Genomic DNA, 24,419 nt, shown 5'->3' with positions numbered 1-24,419 from the left:
GTCTCTCCACGGCGGGAGCCCCACACACTCCGCCACCACCCCACACTCTCCACCCGCTCCTTGTGCACACCCTGCCCCGCTCAAGTCAGCTCAGTTGCCAGGCTGCAGAAAATCCAGTCACCAATCTATGCAGGCCCACACGTTGCCTGAGGGTTTGTTGTTAGGTGGGGCCAGTCTCTAGGGTGGGCTGCCTGCCCTGGCTGAGCTGGATTAAATCGGTGCTCTAGCGGGTGGAGCAGAACCTGGGCTAGCAGGTCTCAGGGAAAACTCCAATGGCGTCTGTGTCAGCACGCTCACACCAGGCCACAACAATGGCCGCCGCCAATGTCCCAGTCCCTGGAGAGGTCTCACCCCTCACCGAGATGCACTCAGGGCCTATTAGGTGAGTCTCTTGTCACCAAAGCAGTGTGCACCTTGCTTTCTGGTGATTTTAGGATGCTTTCTGGAACGGGTGAGTTTGTGCGCGGGCCCTTTAAGAGCCAGTTTTAGTTTCTTTGTGAGCCGGGTTTTCTGGGGATGCTACCCAATGCTTTAGTAGCAGCAAAGTCAGATATTATGCCGCTGGTCTCGATTGTGCTGGGTCCACACAATGCCCACAGCGGGGGCGCTCCCGGCTCAGGGCCCCGCGCCTCCAGGGAGGCTGCGTACCTGTGAGCTGCTCCCGGCGGCCGTGAAGCTGGCGGCTTGTGAAGGCGGCGTTTTTCCTCTCCGGAAGGGAGTCTCTGCCTCTTCCACCCCAGTTAGGATTGTCCGTTGTTGCAGGAGTTCCTCTTATCCAGTTTTCAGCTCTGTCTCAGGGGTAATTTTTCCACGAGTAGTTGTAAATTGGCTGTGTCCACGGGAGGAGGTGAGTTCAGAGTCTGCCTACGCCGCCATCTTGACTCCCCCTTAGTAAGTTTTTAAAATCCTATTTCTCATCTTCAGATTTTTTCCCCACTTAGCATTGGTTTTTGTATAAGATGTTATGTAGTATTTAAATTTTTATGATTTTTTTCTGTTTTGGGGCCAGCATTTCTCTACTGACTTGCAAAGATGCCTTTGTCATATACCAATTTTCTACATATATGAGTGTGGGTTCTCATATATATGTTTCTGCGTTCTCTGTCGGGCTCTATTCATCTGTATTTCCATCCCTGCACTAACATCACACTATCAGTCACTAATACTTTATAACAAATCTTGATATCTGAGTTTTCCTAGCTCTGGCTTGTTATCACTTCACTTAGTTAGCTATTTTGTGTCTTTAATAATATTTCATATTTTTATCTATAAAGTTATTGCATATCTATTGTTAGATTTAATCCTCAACAATATATTTACTGTTTTATAAATAGTAATTTTATAATTAGATTTTCTGTTTGTTGATGGTTATTGGAATGCAATCCATTTTCATATATTGATTTTACATCTAGCAACCATCTGAATTATCTTATTAACTCCAATAATTTAGACCTAGGTTCTCCAGGGCTTTCTACGAGTACAAACATATTGACTGTTCTAGTCCTTAATATTTACTTCTTTATTCTTGCTTAATAGTACTGTCTTTGACATCCAGAAAAAAACTGAAAAGAAGTAGTGAGAGTAGGCATTCTGTTCTTGTTCCTGACACTAAAGAAAATTATTTTATCATTTCAAAATTAAATATAGGATTCATTGTAGTTTTTAATAAATAAATAAGAGGTTTAGTAAATCTCACTATAATAAGGAAAATTTCTGCTTTTTCTAGCTTTTAGCAAAGCTTTATTTTGAATATGTATTGAATTTAATTAAACACAGTTACTGCAAGTCTTACATCGATTGTTTTCAGTCTACATTTTGAATCACAAGTAGATTTCATAATGTTTATCACCCTTGAATTCTTGGTATAAACCCACTGTGTTCATGCTGGATTGTGTTTTGAACACATCACTGGATTTAGTTTGCTAATACTTTTAACCTTGTTGCTTCTATGGTTCACAGTAAGATTAGTCTACAACATTCCTTTCTTATAATATGCTAGTCCCTGCTTTGAACAAGCTCATTATTAGATCCGAGACCAGCGTTTTTATTACTAGTCCTGGAGGCAATTTCTGCCATGTTAGAATATACACTCCTAGAATTACTGGTAGGATTTTCAACTAAAACTTTTGAGCTTGAAGGTCTTTTTGTTCTGTTTTGCTCTAGTTTTTGGTAAAATTTTCAATATTGATTCTATTTATTGATAGTTATATGCATGCACAATTTGTTCTGCTCCATCTTGAGTTACTTTTAATATGATTGTGCCCCCATCCCAGGACATTGTCTACTTAATGTTTTTTCAAAATTTTTTGACACCATTATTTTGTAATTTTTATTTTTAAAAACTTCTTGAATTTATTTTTTAAAATTTTTTATTGATTGATTTTCCATTTTATTAGATTTTTTTTTAAATAACTATCTTCTTGGGGCTGGCCTGGTGACGTGGCAGTTAAGTGCACGTGCTCCGCTTTGATGGCCCGGGGTTCACAGGTTCGGATCCCAGGCACAGACTTATGCACCACTTGTCAAGCCATGCTGTGGCGGCGTCCCATATATAAAGTAGAGGAAGATGGGCATGGATGTTAGCCCAGGGCCAGTCTTCCTCAGCAAAAAGAGGAGGATTGGCAGATGTTAGCTCAGGGCTGATCTTCCTCACAAAAAAATTTAAAAATTAAATAAATAAATAAATAAATAAATAAATAAATAAATAAATAAATAAATAAATAAATAAATAAATAAAACAACTATCTTCTTGAGTTTTTCTCCCTTTTAAAAAATGCATCTGTTGTTTCATTAATTTTTGTTTGTATCTTATAACATTTATTCATGCTTAATCATTTGCTTTTTTCTCTAACATCTTGAGTTCAATAATAATACTGTGTATTTTCTTTTAATCTTCTTTCCTAATGTTAGTATAATTCTAAGTGTCTTTATAGTTCTTTTTTTGAGAAGCGGTATTTTTATTATCATTCATTTCCTGATATAGCCCAATTTTCCTTATACTTTCTTCTTTGAGTCATGGGTTCTACACAAGTTGAGCTTGAAATTTCCTAACATGCATTATTTTTAAAAATAAATTATAATTTACTTGCCCAGTGGTCAGAAGAAATAGTCTGTAAAATTCATTGTGATTTGTTTTATAGTCTAGATAACATAATCAATATTGATAAAGGTTCCAATATTAGTCAGTGTTTTAGGGTGAAGTGTTCTGTGTATGTTTTTTAAATCCAGATGTTTTATAATTGCAACATTAAACTATTCTATCTCCTACTTCTGTTCCATATATTTGTGTCTTAATTACTGACAGAGAATATCTTAGGAATATCCCACAATAATAACACATTTTTCACTTTCCACTTGTAGTTCTGCCAGTTTTTTTCTTTATACGTCCTGATACTCTGAGACAGAGACATGCATGTTGAATTTTAGATGTATATAGTTAGAATTGTCCTGGATAAAGTTACCTATTGTCATATGTTGACATTTTTATCTTTGATGATAATTTTGTCTTAAAGCCTACTTTGTCTTAAATCAACATACCTTTCTTTGCTTAATATTTTCTTTGGTTTGTTTAATCTTGGTTTAACTTTTTCTAGCCTTGTACTTTCAACTGCTCTGTGTTTTGCCTGATTCAAATATGAACAAAGAACTTGAATAGACATTTCTCCAAAGAAAATATACAAATGTGTAATAAGCACATGAAAAGATGCTTGACATTACTAATCATTAGGGAAATGCATATCAAAACTACAATGAGATACCACCTCACGCCCATTAAGATGGCTACTATAAGAAAAACAAAATAACAGGTATTGGTGAGGATGTGAAATAGTTGGAACCCTTCACTGTTGGTAGGAATGTAAAAAGATACAGTTGCTGTGGAAAACAGTACGGTGTTTCCTCAAAAAATTGAAAATAGAATTACCTTATAATCCAGCAATTCCACTGCTGGGTATATAACCAAAAGAACTGAAAACAGGGCTGCAAACAGATTTTTATACATCTATGTTTGTAGCAGCTCTATTCACAAAAGCTAAAACACAGAAGCAACCCACGTGTCCATCAACAGATGAATGGAGAAGCAAAATGTGGTCTACACATTCAATGGAATACTATTCAGCCTTAAAAATAAGGGAAATTCTGACACACACTGGAACATGAATGAACATTGAGGACATTATGTTAAGTGAAATAAGCCAGTCACCAAAAGACCAATAGTGTGCAATTCCAATTATATGAAATACATAAAGTAGTCAAAATCATAGACACAGAAAGCAGAATAATGGTTGACATGGTCTGTAGAGAGGGGGAATGGGGAGTTACTGTTTAATGGAGTTTCAGTTATAGAGTTTCAGTTTTACAAGATGAAAAGAGTTCTGGAGATGGCGGTGGTGATGGTCGCACAACATTATAAATGCATTTAATACCACTGACCTGTGTACTTTAAAAAGGTTAATATGGTAAATTTTATTATGTGTATTTTATTACGATAAAAAAAATCAGAAAAAAGTTGTAGCATTTCTCAAATTGATTCAATCACAGAAATCTCTCAGATCATCACCTCTGCTAGCAGCATCCTTACTGTCGTGGAGAACTCTCTCCAGGTTTGGAAATGATGTTTGGAAAGGGACACTGCGCCCTGACCCTAAAATCAGGCCAAAATGGTTTCTTCTCAAGGCTCTTAAGTTATGTCTTTAGTTCGTCCAGAGATAAATTCATACTCTGTGGGGTTAGGGAGATATTCTCCCCATCTCACCCCAATAAACATACAACACACACACGCGCGCGCGCGCACACACACACACACACACACACACACAGAGTCATGGCTTCCTTTCCAAAGGGAGTACGGGCCACTTCTTTTAGGTTAGCTTCTTAGTCTTCAATTCAATGGTAGAGACAATTCTTCTCCCCCCAGACTCCAGAAAGATGGCTGGAGAAGGCCAATCCTTCCTCAGGAACTTCATCTCCCCCACAGTAGGAGGCTTTACAGCTATAAACTTTTGCACCGTGCTCTTACATAATTGCAACATGTCCCAGTGAAAAGCTACTGTTGGTGGGAATCCAGACACCAGATGATGTTACTATGCTGTCCCAGACTGCTATTCTGAAGTGAATACCTGGGCATTTACTTGGGTAAAACCTACTTGGTTTTTGAGTAGTTTCAGGTTTGCTGGGCAAAGGACATCTTCCTGCATTTGGGGTAGATGGTTATACTTGGCAAATAATATCTCTAAGGCCCATCAGGCAGGTCGTTTGTCAGTTCTTCCTCCTCATCTTCCTCCTCCTCGTCTGCATGCACTGGGTATGCAGACGACTGTAGAAGGTTCTGAGAGAATTGCCACAGGAAGTAAAGCCGTGCTTCTTTGTTGAAGGGAGCTAAATATCCAGAAAACAAAATGGGTGACAGTCCAAGTGACAGGAACACGACAGTCTCCTAGGAGAATGAAACAACTACACATATCTTACCAAGGACAACAACAGCTGAAGGACGAGGCTGGGAGCTGTTGGGGCAATTGGGAGAGAGTTTAGAACAACTGCAAGGACTCTAGCAGGGTAGACTTGGTCTGTCTTTGAATCTTTGAAGAAATGAGCTTTGAAAAGGGGAGGCGCTAAGTTTAGTGGCGAGCCTATTAGCAAATTCACAGAGGGAGGCAAAACAGGGGCAGATGGGAGAAAGGCAGCTGAGAGAGAGGATTACACAGCAGGTTTCTGTGTTGGAATCAAATAACTTTAATTGCATTAACAGAAGATTTTAGCACGGGTAACAGAGGGTCAGTTAATAAGCCATCTTATAACAAAGATCCAGGGTTTTATTAGATTTTAGAGGCAGTACTGAGACACTGTTAAACCTTGTCAAAAGAAGTCGAGATAAAAATGATGCCTGTTGAAGGTAATTCTTTCTGTCTTCTGCCATGCTCACTGAAGTGCATAAATATTAGAAACAGGAAAGTGTTTCAAAAGTCACTCTAGTAGCTGGTGGGAGCTGGGAGTTGGGAGTTGGGAAGAGAACAGTGGACCATGAAGATGGATACAGATGGAAGAAGTTTAAAATAAAACAACCGAATAGACAAATAGAGCCAAGTGTGATGTGGTAAGGACAGAGACAAATTGCTCAAAATCCCAAGGGTCCAGGAAGAAAACAGCTACCTTCCATGGAGACCCACGAAGACTGTGTAGTTCTCTGGCTACATGGCTGGGGTTTGTGGAGGGGCAACATAGCCACGTGTTCACTCACTCTCTCACTCACTCACTCAGCTTTTACTGAGTACCAAGCACTGAAGTACACAAATTTATTACACAAATGAGCCGTGCCCTCCAGGTGTTCACAGTCTAGAGGAATACACAGACAGGTGAACCAACAGTTACACCAGGTGTCTTCAGGGCTATCATGGATCTGAGTGCAGGGTCCCAGGGAACGTCTAGAAGCAGAGCCTACCCAGGTCAGGTATGGGGGTGGAAGGGTGGAAGCACCCTTTGGGTGCTAAAAGCAAGTTATATCTCAGTCCTCCCTTCTCTAGAGTAGTGAGTGTCTGAGGTTCTTCCTCTCACATAGGGCTCTGATGCCGGTGCCTCGGGAGGATGACGCTTTGCCTTTACAGTAACGTCCGCGTCAGTACAAATGACTTAGACAGACATATTCCTCAGGATGCGCTTTGATAAATGAATTCAGAGAGACAGAGACCATCAGGCACTAAAGGGTGAGCGTAGCGTGTTGAGGAAAAGAGCATGGAACCTGGAGCACAGGGCAGCAGCAAAGCCAACGGCTGGGCTTCGGTGACTGGCAGGTTGACAAGTAGGAGGGCCTTTGTGCCAGTTAACAGGTTAATATCGAAATCTTTAGATATCTCATGATATCACAGGACAAACATGATTTCATTTCAACCTGGGGGTGTCTGAATTGATCTCGGCTTCTAATTTCCTCTCTTGCTGCGGTTTCCATTCACCAAGGGGACATACCCAGTTCCACAGTCTATGTACCATGGACTTCGGTGGTTCCTTATCCCTGCCCTGAGGGTCTCGGTTAACTCACGGTGGAGTGGTTAGCTCCGGATGCTGCTCCCCCACCCCAGAGTTGCTTCTTCCCTTGGTGCTGTGGTCTTTGCACCTGAACAATAGAATAATGGAAATCTGCTCAGGGTTCACACATGGTTACCCTGAAGCCACACAACGGGGGTCCCTCCTGCTTTCTCCTCCCACCTTTTCTTTAGTCCTGCAGATCTGGTTCTCTCTACTAGAATTTATTAATATAGTCTCCCCCTGCTACTTCTCCTTTCAGAAAATCAACCCTTCATTTATTTTTTTTTCCTAACTCATTATCATTTCATCGAAAAATGGCCCAAATTTCTCTTCCTGTTCTTCTGTCTGTAATTCCATTGAGTCTTTCTGATTCACTTCTCCATCACCTGGACAAGGATTTCTTCAGTGCTCATTATAGAAGCCACCGAAGAGGAAGGAGTTCTTGGCTTAAAGGCATATGCAGATTTACCTGGAAATGAGTATAACATCCAAAAAAGAGTTACCTGGTAAGGGTGAATATATACTCTTCACTTAAATGAATACTGCCAGTAATAGCTATTCTGCATAAAGTCATCCAGAGAACGTTTCTGGTTGATTTATTTTTAGTTCTCTGGGGGCAGGGCTTGAGTCAAGGATGCAGGAAGGATAGTTCATTCGGAAAAAGCAGGAATTGCTAGTAGAGGGTGGGGAAGCTGGAGAGGAAAGGGAGGGCAGTCAGCAAACTGTGCATCATCAAACCAGCTCCCCCATGGGTAAAGGGAGCTTAATCCCACGGAGATATTCTAGGAATAATTGTAAAGCACACACCTCGGAGTTATTCCACCAGGGGAAAGAGACCTGGGATATTGGCTCACTGATTTCCAACAGCCGTTTTTTGAGCATATTCCAGAGGGAAGTTAATTCCTTGCATTTGGCTGTCTGTGTGGAGAGTGATCATCCTTCACTTTGGAATGAGCTCCGGGTCAACAAGATACCCATTCCAACAGTCCGAGGCCAGCTGGAGCATTCCCGGGGGGTGCGGCCTTGGACGGTGGGCTGGCACCAGCCACGCGGCTACAATGTGCCAGGCCTGGGGGAAGGCTGGCCGCCCTGCCTCCCTCCTGCTCCTCCATTAGCCATCAGGGACTACAGGCAAATCACCCAGACCTCCAGGGCCACAGCTTTCTCCAGGGAAAAACCACAGGGTCTTTCCACTTCTGAAATTTAGTGAAAATTCCTTTAACATAAAACCACCAAACAATTCTCCTTTAAAGACACTCTATAAATTGTACTCCCAAAGTGTATTTCTTCCCGGTTCTCCAAGTTCCTCCTCTCTAGATCTCCTGTCTTAATGTCTGCCACACTTTCAGATTGTAGAATTTGTATTGCCATGCTTAGAGGATTAAAACCATTTAAAAAATCAGAAAAAAAAAATACAGGAAAATCACTTCTGCAGTCAAATGTCCCCCCACTTCTCTGTAGACACATCTGCACATTCACGGTGATCCTGTGATCCTGGCTGCCCCCAGCCGGGAGGTGTTCTTCCAGATCAGTTCACCCTCCTACACCTGTTCTCCTACAGTCTCAACAAGACAAGCTGTTTGGTGGTTTTAGAATCACAACGTCTTTGCTGCTGGCTCTATATAGATTTGTGCCTCTGTCATCGGACACCCAGCAGGTGGTACCTGCCCCACACCACATCCCGAGACCTACTCTGCAGGATGCAAACATCACCATGAAAGGATACATTGTCCATTGGAGCAAAAATATATTTTTTGCACTGGTTAAATATGTCTACAGTCTTGAAATGGGGTGGCGGAGACTGTCTAGATTCCCCAAGTCCCTTTCCTCCTGGGCACCAGAGAGGCTGTATTTCCAGCTTCATCTGCATTTAGATGACAAAGTCCTTGCCAGCAGAATGTCTGAAAGCGATAGATGCCACTTCTAGGACTGGCCCGTTAATCTCCATCCTTAGATGCTCCAAGGAAGGCAGAGCCCCCAGATGGAAGGAAGCTGGGTGCCAGCTCACAGAAACATCGAACTGAATGTCACATGAGTGAGAATCAATTTCTCTTGGATTAAGCCACCAAGATCTTGGGGTCTTATCAGTTACTGCATTAGTGAGGGTCTGTAGGAAACAGATGGTACTCTTAAAACCATGAACAAAGAGAGTTTGATGAAGGGCTATTTACAAGGTGGGGCCAGGTTGAGGAAAACTGAGGGCTTATGGGCTGCATCCCAGGGCACGTGACACCAGGAAGCTGTCACCTCCTCTCTGTCTGGAGGACAGGGGAAGGAGCTGTTACTGGAACCCAGAGAGATCTGTAGCTGCAAGAGGAAGCCCCCAGGGAGCAGCTGGGCTCATGGAGATCGCAGGAAGGTGAGCTGGGAGGATGAGAACCTCACTCACTCTCCCCACCTGCTACTAGCTTCACTATTTTCACTATAGTGAAAGTGATATCCTGCCCCTTCCTTCCACTGACAGACCCAACTCAAAGCTGGATGACAAGGGAGACCGTTTGATGCAATTTGTGGAGGTTAGCCTGGGGGTCACAGAGCCGGCTGAGGGAGGTGGAGAGGAAACCTGGAAGGGGAGACCGAATACACTCTCAGTACAGTTATTTTAAACAAGTCAGAGCAATTGTAGTTTGCCAGTGGGTCCTGACAAGCTTGGTGCAATCAGTCTTTCATTTTAATCCCTCATTTCTTCTCTAAAATGTCCCCCCCCTTCCATTACCCACTAAGAGGCTCAAATTGACCCACATGTCTATGGCAGATCTTCAGCGCTTTATTCACTTTGCAAATTCCTTAATGCAAAGAGACTGTAAACACCATCAGTAGGTTTTTAGTTTTCTTGAATAATTTCTAGCTCTTAATCCTTCTTGTCAGGTCTCATTTCAATTAAATTCAACTCTCATCAAGTGTTCTCCTATTCTATGTTTGTAGGTACTGGGCCATCCACAGAGATGGGCAATCCTAGATCGCTGACGTCAACTGTTTATTTCCCAGACATGGAGTGAGCATCTGTGCATAGGTGTTAAATAACACAATTAACAACCTGCCTTATGCCAGGCTCTGTGATAAGCATTGAGCTAGGTACTTGCAATTAAAATTCAAATAAAACAGTCTCTCACCTTCAGAGGTTTGCAGTCAACAGTATATAGTGAGAGGCCATCAAAATATTTAGAGTCATCTTGCCCTGGGTTCTGACCTATCCTTGTTCCTCTTAGCTGTGTCACAGAAAGGGAGTTACACACATTCTTAAGAGTTCACGGTTCTCAAATGGTGAATAGTTGGGGGATAGCAATACTTTAATCAATGAATTGGTTGTAGAATTAAATGAGATAAATTGGGTATATGTCCTTCCACATAGCAGATGCTCATAGCAGGGGAACTCTTATTGTCAAGTGTTGGAAGATCAATAGGTAATGACCAATGTTTACTGCAGTAGGTTGGGTAGAGATGCCGAGCCCAGCAGAGTGCAAGCAGCCAGCCTGGGAGTCAGGTAGGGCACCCTGAAAGAAATGGCCAATGCATTGAGTTTTGGAGGTAAACATGAGTTAGCTGGAGGATGGGGCAGGGATGGGAGAAGGCTATCCCTTTATGAAGGATAAGGGGAGGATGTGAAAAGCCAGGGGTTCACTATGTGGCTGATCGTACTTACCTTGAGAAGATTTGCGTAGAAATTACCTTAAAGTAGATCACAGTGTCCTCTAAAATAGAGATGATGGTGAAGGATGAAAAGAAAACAGCAGGAGGCAACTGATATTGAGTAAATAACCCAGAACCTTCAGAGGGCAGAGCTTTCCTTTGCAGGTCCAAGTTGCTTATTTTTGCAGTTAGCTCCTATGAAGTTAAGGCTGGACAAGGGTGGACAGACTCTCTCAAAGTTCACTCCACTTCCAGTGACTCAAGGCTACAGCAACAAGAATAAGATGTACTATATTGCAATAGGGTGGAGGGATTAATAACAATAATAAAATCAGCTAATACTTTTGAGCATGCATTATGTGCCACTTCTACTTTAACCGCTTTATATGGGCTGTCTTATTAGGTCCTATTCGGTGTCTATTTTACAGTTGTACTTTTTCACAGTTTACCATTGAGGCTTAGCGAATTTAAACAATTTGCCCACCATTGTGCAACCACTAATAGCAGAAGCAAGATGCACGTCCAGAATATACTCCACTAAGCATTGTTGCCCAAGCTACTGGCTACACAGATTGTGGGGAGAGGGGATGGGCATCCTTACCGGAAGATTCCTGGGAAGGTTCTGATGGGGGAGCAGGTGATCATCAACTGATTGAGAAGGCACTGAGCCTTAGGAAAATCCTGAAATCTTAGCCGGACTTCCAGCCAGCCCTTTCAAGGGCTACATGACCAACATCGAAGCCACTGCTGCTGGAGATGTGTGAACAGAGGTGCACTCATACAGAAGCTGATTTATATAAATTCAGCCATTTAGCGAGCATTCCTTAAATGTTTATGACATGCTAGGCACTGTGCTGGGGAAACATGATCCATAAACTCATCCCTTGCCCTCAAGGAGCTCACAGTGCAATGAGTCCAGTAAACCAAGATGGCCCCCCTTCCCCCAGGGAATAGTGAAGGCTGATGGCAGGGGGACCTCGTCTGCAGGTGGATAACCCACAGGCCCTGGAAGGCAGCAATCACAGCTGCTCATCAGAAAGCCCGTCCAAGCATCTCTCACAGGAGTGAACTAAACATCAAAGGAAAGCACAGGGATGAATGAAGCCAATTCAGCTTTTAGCCGAGAGACCAGGAGGGCAGAGAGCAGAGAAAGGAGGAAAGCCAAGGCAGCAGACAACAGTAATTAATGCAACAAACGCTACCCCGTGTCTTCAGTGTGCAGGCGTGGGAGGAGGTGCTCGGGGTCTAACTGGAATTACAGCGGCTCCTGCCGGTGGGGCCAGCCTGGGAGGAACCAGATCCAAATCAAAAATGGACTTCCGACTGCAGGAGGACAGGATCCAGTTAGAGGTTGGAGGAAAAGAGGCAAGAGGCACGGGAGAGAGAGGAAGAAGTGAACAGGAGAAGGGAAAAGGAGGTCATTATGGAACCATCTTGACATCGCTGTGTGTATCCCACCAGTGTTGACAGCTACCTGGATTGTTTTTTAATCTAGCGACAGAAAGTAAAGGGAAATTCCATGAAAGATCCATCTTCTAATCACTTTGAACCAGGAGGTGTTTTTCACACCTGATGACTGTTCTATTTGCACGAGACAGAGGAAATCCATTAGTCGACCTCACACCCCAGCTTTCTTGCTCGCTAGGTGCATTTGCTCTGGGCTTTTCCTGGGCACCTTTGCTGCAGACACAGAAGAACCAGCTTCGACTGCCTCTAGCTGTGTCTAAGCAGCTACAGGACTCAAATGGGACTGGGGTCCTTCGGGAAGGCTGCCATTTGTCGTCTCTAGCCTGCAGACCAAGAACAGGCAGCCCTCCCGACAAAGAAAGGCCACACACACGCTGGAGAACCTCTCTCCACAGTTGTTGAAAAGCAATTTCCAGCAAAACTAGTGATTTTTTTTATTACATTTTTCTTAGAGTCTCTCTGTTAAGTTATTAGGAAGATATGTGTTTGAAATGTGACACTGGTTTTCACATCCCTCAATCATTTTTCCTGCTGACTTCCCCTGGATCCTAGCAGAAAGCCTGAGACAGGTAATTAGATGCTTGCTGTCGCTAGAGTGGGCAAACATCCATGAAGAGCTGCAGAAAGGGTCCAGGCGCCTTTCTGGATGCTTCCTTCTGATTACAGTCTGTGTAGAAACAGCTCCTAGAGGCTCTCCTGGAGACAGACTATGAGTAAAACCTTATTATTTATCTGATTCATCTCCCCACCAATTTCTGTTTTTTTTTTTTTTTTTTTTTTTTTTGTGAGAAAGATTAGCCCTGAGCTAACATCTGTTACCAATCCTCCTCTTTTTGCTGAGGAGGATTGGCCTTGGGTTAACATCTGTGCTCATCATCTTCCATTTTATGTAGGACCTCGCCACAGCATGGCTTGATGAGCGGTGCGTAGTCCGCACCCGGGATCCAAAACTGTGAACCCCAGGCCGCCAAAGAAGTGGAGCACACAAACTTCACTACTACACCACCAGGCCAGCCCCTCCCCACCAATTTCTTTTAGTAAGCCACCCATCAGCTCTGTTCCACAGCCACTTCTCCATCTAGTTCAAAGTGCAGCTACATACTGTATAATGCTGGCTGAGAGATGGCATGGTGACTCCTCTCCTCTCGGGCACTGGCAATGAATGATCCACAGCTTCATAGCCCATGTGCCAGGTGAGGCTCCTTGGAAGCATTTTGCACGAGAATGGGCTTGGGGGTGGGTCTTACTTGTAGTGAGAGCTGTTCACGTTCTCCTCTGAGGGCAGCGGGGACATGGAGAGAAAAAGGAGACGGTGCAATTGGAGGGAGCGACGGTGGTCTTAGAAGCTGGACCTAAAGGAGTCTTTCAGGATGATAAATTAACATGTGATCTGCACTGGAAACTAGCAACAATGCCCCAAGGAAGTTAGAAGTAAAATTTGATATAAATAAACACTTAAATGAACAATCTGATTGCATTATGGAGATCTGACTATGTTAATAATAACTCTAAAAGCAGTAAAATGAATAATAAAAAATAAAAATAGGGCCGGCCCCGTGGCTTGGTGGTTGAGTGTGCGCGCTCCACTGCTGGCGACCCGGGTTCGGATCCCGGGCTCGCACCGACGCGCTGCTTCTCCGGCCATGCTGAGGCCGCGTCCCACATACAGCAACTAGAAGGATGTGCAGCTATGACACACAACTATCTACTGGGGCTTTGGGGGGAAAAAATAAATAAATAAAATCTTAAAAAAAAAAAAATAAATAAAACCAATCCTACAAAATCACTAGCAGAATTTTAAGAAATTCTGAGAGCCAATATAATGTAGCAGGCATCTCCCCCGTGGAAGCTGTGTGTTTCTCCCGTTACGTGGTCACTGTGGCATCCCCTAACTTCAGGGCCATGTAGAACTATGGTTGGGATTGTCAGCTCTAGAGACACCATGCCACTCACCAGCCGTGTGACCTCAGTAACTTTACCTAGACTCAGTTTCCCTGCTGTATAGTGGAGATAATGACAGTCACACCTTACGGAGTTGCAAGGATCATTGAGATGATGTGCATCGAGCAGAGAGCAGTGATACAAGCGGTATTTATTCTTCTTTCTCTCTTTCATCCTACTTCCCAGAGCACTTCCCAGTACCCTAGTCAGACCCAGAGGCCCACCGCCTGCCCTCCCTCCTCTGACGTTGACGTCAACGTCTAGTTTTGGAGAGTACGGCTAAATGCCGGGACTCATGTCCCTCTGAGGCCCCATGTTCTGGATGCTCCTTGGGGAGCACATGCATGTGGAACGTCCCGGAGCATGAGGTGGCACAGGCTTATACTGTCCCTCAACCCTCCTGACCCAGGACAGGTGTTCTCCATTCTGTGCCTCTGGATTACCCCTCGCCCAATGGACAAGGATAACATGAAGGTGGCGAATGAGGCCTGGGCTTCGGGACAGATGACTTCTTCAAGAACAGTTTTCTACAAATAGAATCATTGACGAAGTCCCTGGGGACCAGTCAGAGCACAGCCAAACCTCCCTGTGTGATTTTTTCTTCCCTCACCCCATCTCCTCGACCACTTTGGATGAGGCCCAGAGTCAGGACAAGGCCACATGGCAAAGTCCTCAGTTTCATGGTCTCAGCTATCTCCTAATTCCCTTTCTTACCTATAGTGGGTAGAACGGTGGCCCCAAAAGATACGTTCACACCCTAATCCCCAGAACCTGTGACTATTACCTTGTATGACAAAGATGTGATTCTGTTGTGGATGTTGGGATAACATGTTTATCCTGGATTACCCAGGTGGGCCCTAAATGCCATCACATGTACCCTTATGAGAGAGGCAGATGCACAGAGGACAAGGCCACGTGAAGCCAGAGGCAGAGATTGGAGTGATGCTGCCACAAGCCCAGGGATGCCACCAGCCACCAGAAGCTGGAAGAAGCAAGGAGTAGATTCTCTCTAGAGCCTCCAGAGGGAGCGTGGCCCTGATCACGCCTTGATTTTAGGCTTCCAACCTCTAGAGCTCTGAGAGAATACATTTCTGTTGTTTTAAGCCACATAGTTTGAGCTAATTTGTTACAGCAGCCTCAGGAAGCAAATGTGACGTCTTTCATACCTCCTTCAGCAAGAGGCCCTGGCTTTCACGGCGCCCAACGCCCTCTTTGCACTGCCCAAAACGCTGTGCGCAATGACTGATCCTGATACGTCAGTGACATTCTATAACCCATCCCAGAGAGCATTGTCATTTGGATGGCGTGGAGGCTTCTGGCTGCTGAGACGTTTTAGAAAGGAGCTCCTTGGAACACCACATTGCCCCAGCAGCGTAGGTGACCACTTGGGATTTCACTACATACAGATTTCTAGAATAGCTGATTCCTGTGAAGGTGGCTGTAGGTGTTGTATTAGGTGTTCTGGGGGTCAGAAGTCTGTCACAGGGGGCCCGGCTCAGTGGTGTGGCAGTTAAGTGTGCGCGCTCCGCTGCTGGCGGCCCGGGTTCGGATCCTGGGTGCTCACCAACACACCGCTTGTCAGGCCATGCTGTGGCGGTGTCCCACATAAAGTGGAGGAAGATGGGCACAGATGTTAGCTCAGGGCCAGTCTTCCTCAGCAAAACGAGGAGGATTGGCATGGATGTTAGCTCAGGGCTGATTTTCCTCACGTAAAAAAAAAAAAAGTCTGACACAGGTCTCACTGGGCCAACATTAAGGTTTTGGTTCCTTTCTGGAGCCTCTTGGGGAGAATCCTTTCCCTTCTCTTTTCCAGCTTCTAGAGGCCACCTACCTTCCTTGGCCTATGGCCTCTTCCCCTGTCTTCAAGCCAGAAACGTCACACCCCCCTGACTGACCACAGCTGGATAAGAGTCTCTGTGTATAAGGACTCAAGCGATTAAACTGAGTCTACCTGCATCATCTAGGCTAATCTCCAGTTCAAAACTCTTAACTTAATCACATCTGCAAAATCTCTTTTTCCGTGTAAGGTCACATGTTCATAGCTTCTGGGCATGGACATCTTTGGGGGCCGTGATTCTGCCCAGCACAGGCATAGGTGCTGATACAGGCATGTCAATGGCAAAGAAAACACCTGATGTTATTGTGGGTGTTTGGGAAAATTGCTGGAGCCAGTTCAGGTGTCCAGGATGCCAAACACCCAGGGATAGGCCCACCCTTGTCCTTTGCGAGTTCCGGTTGGGATCAGAGCACTTCTGACCCAGATGTCCCCATGAGTCCTTTTGCTGACCTGGACTGCCTGTTCAGAGACCGCTCAATATATTTGGTTGGCTCCACTTCCTATCAAACAGCCTTGGTCCACCTATTGGACTGGCCCCAGCACGCGCAGCAGACGGGACCAGAATCAAAAATGGCAAACGGGTTTTCTCTCTGTGCCCTTCTTCTCTTAGATCTCTCTATTTTCCTACCTTGGGGGTCTTTCCAAGCCCCAAGCCTCCCTCCTCCTAGAATTGGGATTCGTCTCCTGAGGGCCACGCATTAGCCTGTTTTTGTCAGTGTTTTGATCTGCAGGGGCTGCAATAATTTATCAATAAGGCAAACATGAATGCTGTTTGGATCCTGTGAGGACACAGCTAACTTAGGGGCTCCCTTTCCCTAAAATGGAAATCATATTACATAAGCACATGTCAAATTACAATTTTGAACAGAAGAGAACTAGGCTGAATAACCAAATATTAAAAAAAAAATGAACACCTAAATGTAGCCTATCTTATAAAAAATACAATTCCCTGTTAGGACACTGAGACACAGAGAATGTTTCTACCTTTAAACTGTGGAAAATCTGACTTCAGGCTTTCTGTATCATCTATCACTTCTGGATCTTAGCAACAGAAAGCCATTTCCAGCTTTACACATAATTTGAAAAGTCATTCTCTTGCCTTTCACCTCTCATTCCCTTCAAATGACAGTTGAAAAAACATGAAAGGAACCTAGAGTTTTACTTTCTGTTAAAACAATAGTTACTTCTCTTAGCTATCCATCAATGTCACTCCATGTAGGACTCAGAGCAGAGAAAGAATTCAAAGCCGTTTTCATTGCATCAAAGGAAAGTGGGTTAGGAACAACATGTGAAACCTTCTCTCCCTCTCACCATGCTACAGTCTCTGAATGGTAGAGTGTGGAGGCCGTATTTAATGAAAGATTAGGGGAGGATTGGGGAAGATTGAGTTCCTGAGGCTGAGGAAATGTCAGAGTAAAGTTGGGACATTTGATGGTGGCAAAAGCCACTTGCAAAAATGCCATGGGCTGCATTTCTGGTACACAACAAGGTAATGCATCTCCTGCCACGTGGGGATGGGACTCAAAGATTGTTCCTTGCTGGATGAATGTGGTAAATACGGTAGCCCCTTGTGGCGCACCCATGCCGACATTATGTACAGGGGACAGCGCTGAGCTGTGACACACAAGAACTGTATTTTTTTTTTTTTTTGGCTCTGTAGTGTGACCTCTTGGATGTTATTGTATTTCTCCATTTCCATTTCGAAGCCATTCTTGATGAACTCTACCCTATTGCCTATCAGAAGGTCTTGGGTGCAGGGAACAAGCAGGGGACAGCGTTAGCTGTGACATCAGACATACCCTGTCATCTTAAAGGACGATTCGAGACACGTGAAGATTTGTGTCAACCCAATATCTACATGATAATCTGTCCTGGTTTGCAGAGTCCTCCAAAGACAAGTTTTCCCCTCATTCTTGATCCCGTCATTGTTTATTTCCACTTCTTTAAGTTATATGGTAACGCTGTTCTTTGAGATTCTCAGCTGGATGAGGAGAACAGGGCTTCGAGTCAGGACCCTGGTCTGGCATGCCAGCACAGCACCTCCTGACTGTGTGATTTGAGGTGAATTCTTTGATTTCTAGTTAACCATTTATCAATTTGTAAATACATAATATGTATGATAATATTTGGCTGAAAGTATTGTATCGACAATGAATTAGGGTGGTGTTTGTTAAATTACTTTATAATTTCATAGCAATTCCGTGCTAGAATTAATTGATATTCCCATGTCGTCTTTCATCTGATTTTACAACCTTTCATACAACTTTCCCAGAATGCAAAGCACAATCCATTTTTATGACTGTAGAATTTCTTGCTAAGAAAACATAAGGTATAGAGTTTTAGATGAAGATGTACTTTAATTTCTCCACTGGATTTTGATTCAGTGCTGAGGACTGTGCTGCCTTCCCTAAATCCACCTTCATTTTGTAATGTATCCACTGAGAGGAGAGCTTTGCTTTGTCTGATGGCTTTCTTCTCTCCTTCTTCCCTTTAATAGGCAAGAAAACTTGGTTAATATGCAACAGAATTATAACACATAGGGTTTTTTATATTAAAATTTTTCGTAAATGATATTATGCACCTGTGATGGTCAGTTTTATATGTCAACTTGGCTGAGACATGAAGGGCCCAGATAGCTGGTCAAACATTATTCTGGGAGTGTCTGTGAGGGTGTTGTGGGTGAGATTAATTTAAATTGGTGGACTTTGACTACAGTGAGTTGCCCTCTACAATGTAGGGGGGCCTCACCCAATCAGTGGAAGGCCTGAATAGAACAAAAAGACTGGCTTCCCCTGAGCAAGAGAGAATTCTCCAGAAGATGGCCTTCAGAATTCATCTGCAACCTTGGCTCTACCTAGTTCTAGAGCAGACTGCCAACCTGCAACCTTGGCTTTTCCTAGTTCCAGGGCAGACCCGTTGGGCTAGAACGGGAGCTCCGACCATCTGGTCTCCAGCCTGTGGGCCTTTGGACCAGAGCTGCGGTACCAGTTCTCCCGGGTCTCCAGGCTGCTGGTCCACCTGCAGGATTTAGACCTGCAGCCTCCATAATCATGAGAGCCAATTCCTTATAATAAACCTCTTTCTTTCTGTATATTTATATATACACATCCTATTGGTTCTGTTTCTCTGGAGAACTCGACTATTACAGCACCCTAACCGAGAAAAAAAATCACTAAATACTGTTTGTTCTTATCCCTCTGGAATTTCAATGTGCCTCATCTCTCATATCCCACACAATTCAGGAGCCGTACAAAACGCAGCGACAGGCCCAGTGCAGTAACATTCTGAAGCAACACAGAGGGGCACAGTGAGATAAATGCAGGGAAATCTGAAAGGGGTGGCATGTTAGCATATTCCTAAGATCAGTGAGTGCGTAAAAAAATAGGCCATTGAGAATGTTAATTCTATAGATTGAAGTGGCATTCTGTATGTGTTTTCTTTTAAAAGAAAATCATACATTTATAAAAGAGAGTTAATGTTTCATTTTGGCTTCTAAACCCCTAAAGCAGTGAGCTTTCTGATACTCTATATTTAAAACAAACAAACAAAATAAACAAAAATAGTCTTATTTTGAATGTTTCAAGAGGCTCTTGGCAGATTGACTTAAATGAGGATTATATGTTAGGTGACAGAATTCTGATACAGAACTATAAAAATAGAATAATCTAAATAATATGACCATATGTAAATATTTGTATATACAATCATATATATACACGTATATGTGACTTTTACATAAATATTTAATATCTGTATGAAACAAACACATCTGATTAGTGACATCTCTCTCAGGGCGGGACGTGTCTGCTTGAACACAGAATCTTTGATAGCAGCACAGACCTAGCCCAGGGGAGATGCTCAGCAACTTCTTATTGAAAGGAGTATCTATGTTTTTCCAGTGTTTTTTTACCATGAGTGTTGGGAAATAAGATTAAAAATGCGTATTGTAAAAGTATGTTAAAATGTTATCTAACCTATTTTGGGTTTTCTTGTACAGCCTGATGTAGTAAGGAAAGCAGATCCAGTCTGACCGGGCCTCCTTGGCCCCAGGTTGTGTGCCCCACTCTGGCTCGCTACACAACCACCCAGAGGGAAGGAAGCAGGAGACGGCAGAAAGCTCGGAGTCAGCCTAGCGGCAGGAATGAGAGGGCCACCTCCCATCATGCGGCCTTTGTAGTGGGGAGACAGCAAGGCCACCTCTGTTTTTTGAAGCTGGGGGGCATCCACAGGCTTGGGCAGAAGCAGGGCTGGCCACAGATGGTACAGTCCCAGCTGGGCCAATTCTCTTCCCCCAGGACAACCAAACCCCCATTCATATGAGACATTTAGAAGGAGTCCCGGTGACCCAAGGACTGGCAAGGGAGAGCAAGGCATTCGATTCATGGCCAACTGCATTTCTTTTCCATTAGTGTAAACCAACGGCCTGTTGCTGCTGGGGACCATCCAGAGACCTGCTGAGGCAGTCGCTGTTCCTGGGCATGTTCTCTGCGCTACCTCAGCTGCCCGGTCACAAAGAATGGGTCAATTTATACACACAAAAGTCTTGTCTATAAGATTTCATTGGGAGAGCATTACATTTATAGATCAATTTTGGGGGAAATTACCATTTTTCTGGTATTGAATTTTCTAATGCGTTAATCTGATATATATCTTCATTTATTTATATCTGTCTAACTGGTTAGCAAGCTAATATGTTATTTAGGGTTTTCCATCTACGTTCATGAAACAGTTGATCTGTGATTTTCCTTTCTTGCAATGTCCTTTTTAGGTTTTGGCATCAAGTTTAGGCTAGCCTCCTAGATCGATTGGAAATTTTTCCTCTTCTCTGGAAGATTTCATGCAAAGTTGATGTTATTATTCTTTAAATGCTTTTAGAACATACTGGTGAAGTCAGGTGGGCCTAGATTTCTTTCAGAGAAGGTTTTAATTATGGATTAAATGATATAGAAATATTCTTATTTCTGTTTCATCTTGTGTTAACTTTATAAATTGTGCATTTTTAAAAAATTCATACCAAGATATTTGAAAATGAATATTAAAAGGACAAAGATATTACAATAATTATTTTTTCTTTTGTGAGAAGGACTAGCCCTGAGCTAACATCTGATGCCAATCCTCCCCTTTTTTTTCTTGAAGAAGAGTGGCCCTGAGCTAACATCCGTGCCCGTCTTCCTCTACTTCATATGGGACACTGCTGCAGCGTGTCTTACCAAGTGGTGCATCGGTGTGCGCCCGGGATCCGAACCTGCGAAACCCGGGCTGGCGCAGCGGAGTGCGAGCACTTAACCACTTGTGCCACAGGGCCGGCCCCTACAATAATTTTTTTGTTTGACTTTTAGATATGCCAAACTTTTCTATCTTGATATTGGTTTGCTCTCTTGAGTCGAGTTGATTCAAAGCTGGGCTTCAGTCCTTGGAAACATTGGTCTCTTTCTGCTTTGCCCTTCCTCCATGGCCATACCACTTCAGAGATACTGACTGATGGTCTGGGGTGTCTACCAAGGACACCCCTCCTCAACAAACTCTGAACTCCAATCTGGGTCCCTCTAGGCCTGCGCACTGCCTGAAGCTCTGCTTACTTTGGAGCCTCTCTGCTCTTTCTGCCATTCGGCTTCTCTGCTCCTTGGGTTCAAGATCACCAGGCCATTCTTACTAATTAACGAATGTCTTGAGGCAAAACACTATGTTGAGTGTTGGGGTTACTCCTGTGACGTTTTCTTTCTTTCTCTGATCTTGTCTTCTAATGTCCTCAAAGTCTAGGAAGCTCTCCAACATCTTTTATGAAATTCTTTTATGAGATTCCTCAATTTACTAATGAAAACGAGGAAACCCCTCAAATGATTCAACTATCTCCCCCTGAAAGTAATGTGCCATCTGACTAATTTACCATCTTTGGAATCAGTCTATACTGTCACCATATGTCATTTTCCTATTCTCACAGTAAGAAGAAATAAATATGTTTAGTTACTCACTCTATCATCAAAGAGTTCTGGGTAAACTAAATTTGTTGTTTATTTGTTTCAAATATATGCGTTAACTGGAGTTCATGAGTAAGTAGAGGTTAGGAAGAATTTGGAATACAGTTGAGAGGCAAAAATAAAAGATTATTTTCACCTAGAAAATTTCGTGATTTGGAGCCTAGAGATGGGATTAGGGAAGGTCTATATTAGTTGGGAGAGTTTTCTTTCTCTAATTTGTGTTTGGTGGGGTTAATGACCTGAAAAGTGTTTCGATAATTATGAAAGCAAGAAAGAGGGCAGCGTCACAGGATGCAAATTTCCTTATTCACACAATCACACAGTGCTTACTGCACTCACAATGACCGTTATTCACATTTTTATACTTTTGCTTGTTTCAAAGTGGCAATTTACTTCTCTGGCAAGATGAGTGTTTTGGTTAGTGTAAATGCTAATGTAAGATGGTAATAAAGAAAAGCTGCCAATCCTGGGCTCCAAGAACTTAGAATGAAGGCAATCTCTCACATGGATGACAAGGCTTCTTAAGGAATTTCCAGTACGTAATTGTTGTTTTGATGGAATAAGTTGGTGAATCACCAATGAACCGTGAAGCAAACTCTCCAGAGCTTGTCATACTGAGTAGGAATAAAAAGAGATTTCTCAACTCCTGGTCACTCCAATCTATGTGAAGAGACTTCCTTACCACCTGCTCCATGATTGTCAAGGTCAACAGTGATCTCCACGACACAAATTCCACTCGTGTTATTTGACCTCTGCAGCACTGGGCATGAGTGATCAGTGTCTCCTTCTCGGCTACACACTCCTAACTTGTCTCCTTCCTCAGTGGAAGCTCCTTTATAGTTTTTTTACTGGTTTTTCCTACCCTACCAGGCTTCTAAATGTTTAAATGCCTGTGGGGTTTGTCCTGAGCACTCTTCTCTTCTCTTCTCAATTCTACAACTTTTGCCTAAATGAGTTCATCTGATCTACTGACTTTAAATATCACCTGTCAATCACTCCCATGCTTCTGAGTCTAGTCTTGACCTCACCTCTGAGCTCCAGACTCAGTCACCTGGCTGGAGATACAATGAAAGCAGTTGGACATATAATAATAACCTCACAGTGTTTTCAGATATGATACTCCTGAGCCCCAGCAGAAGGATCTGGAGGTTGGGGTTGTCTTTCTAGGACTTGTGATGGCTTTGTACTGAGTTCCATTTCTTCCCTAACCCTCAACGCGACTTCAAATGGATTACTGTGGTGGTGACTACCCACCGTCCACCAAAATTCATCTCCTCGGCTGAGGGCATATATCAAACCCACAGTTCCTAGCCCCATGTGCAGTCAGGCGTGCCCTGTGGCTGAGTTCTCACCAACAGAATGAGAGCAGAAGTGAAGGGAGTTCAAATGTGTAAGACAGTACCATGTTCTTAAACATGTAAGACTTGGTAACTATCTCCTTCATCCACTAAGTCCTTATTGAGAATGCGATAAACAACTGTGCTAATTGCGGTTATTTGAAGGGGCACCAACATCTAAAATGAGCCAATTTATTCCTTGAAAGCAACTCACTTGCTAGGATCGTCTATGTGACTACAAGTATCCCTGAAGCTTCTACGTAGAACAAAGAATGTATAGAATAAAAATAAAATCAAATATTATACTAGTGTTTTATTATTATAATATATCTGTGGCGATTAGGTTTGCAGAGAAAATTAGCATGGCATAGTCAAAAGAGCACGAGCAACACAGTTCCAACTGAGGGTAAAAATCTTGGTTCTGCTACTTCACGGCTTGGTAAACTGAGTTAGTTCTTTATGCTCTCTGAGCTTCCAATCTCCATTATTATCCCCACTGGGGATAATAATGCCCCCATAGAAGGATTTGTGAGGTATGTTTAAGGAAAACCACTAGTTTCCTCTAGCGTATGCACTGAACGTTTCAACTACCCACTCCACAACCCCTTGTTATTCAGAGTAATAATTACGCTGGAATTTCAAATACTTAATCTTGGGTTGTATACTCTGAAAGATAACTTTTAGCAAATACAGAATTTTCAATACAGTTTTATTTTAAAATATAACAGAATTATGTATTAATCTTTTCCCTGGAACAAAATAGCATTATTTGAGAATGATGGCTCCCAAATTTGTCATCTTTCATGACACAGATTATTATAATTGACAGCTAGGTTGCTTTGTCCAAAATTATATAAACAGACAGGAAGGCCAAGAGCCCTTGATACACATACAAATCACTTCATTTTCTTTTGTTACATGATTCGGGTATCTGAGCAACACAAGTGCAAAAAATAAGCATCTCAAAAGTTAATGGAGGTTGTAGGCAGTGTGCCCTGGCTGTGGACATGGATGGCCACTTGATGTCTCTGGCCGGGAGACTGCAGCCCGCTTTGCTGTGAGTGTGTGGGTGGAAGTGGCCTGGGGTGGGCAGTAAGGTGCTTTGAAAGGATGTGGGCTCTTGGACCCAGCAAGGGACACGCATGACAGATATTTGAATTTGGCATCAATGCCACATCTAGTTTCTGCATCTCCATCATCGCCTAGTATTTA

The 24,419-nt window shown here is 43.3% G+C and overlaps 1 long non-coding RNA gene across 2 annotated transcripts in view; it reads left to right on the top strand.

The window, feature by feature from the left end:
- Nucleotides 1-275: 275 nt before the first annotated feature.
- The window catches only part of LOC147914573 (uncharacterized), a 51,718-nt gene continuing 27,574 nt past the window's right edge, over nucleotides 276-24,419 (top strand). For both annotated transcript variants that reach the window (XR_015555074.1, XR_015555073.1), the window contains exon 1: nucleotides 276-382. This is a non-coding gene — a long non-coding RNA (uncharacterized LOC147914573). The remainder of the gene's footprint in view (nucleotides 383-24,419) is intronic.

The sequence above is a fragment of the Ceratotherium simum genome, chromosome 18 (genome assembly GCF_057802395.1).
Source record: "Ceratotherium simum simum isolate JZ-2026a chromosome 18, ASM5780239v1, whole genome shotgun sequence".
Classification (NCBI taxonomy): Eukaryota; Metazoa; Chordata; class Mammalia; order Perissodactyla; family Rhinocerotidae; genus Ceratotherium; species Ceratotherium simum.
This window is presented reverse-complemented; position numbering and strand designations above follow the sequence as displayed.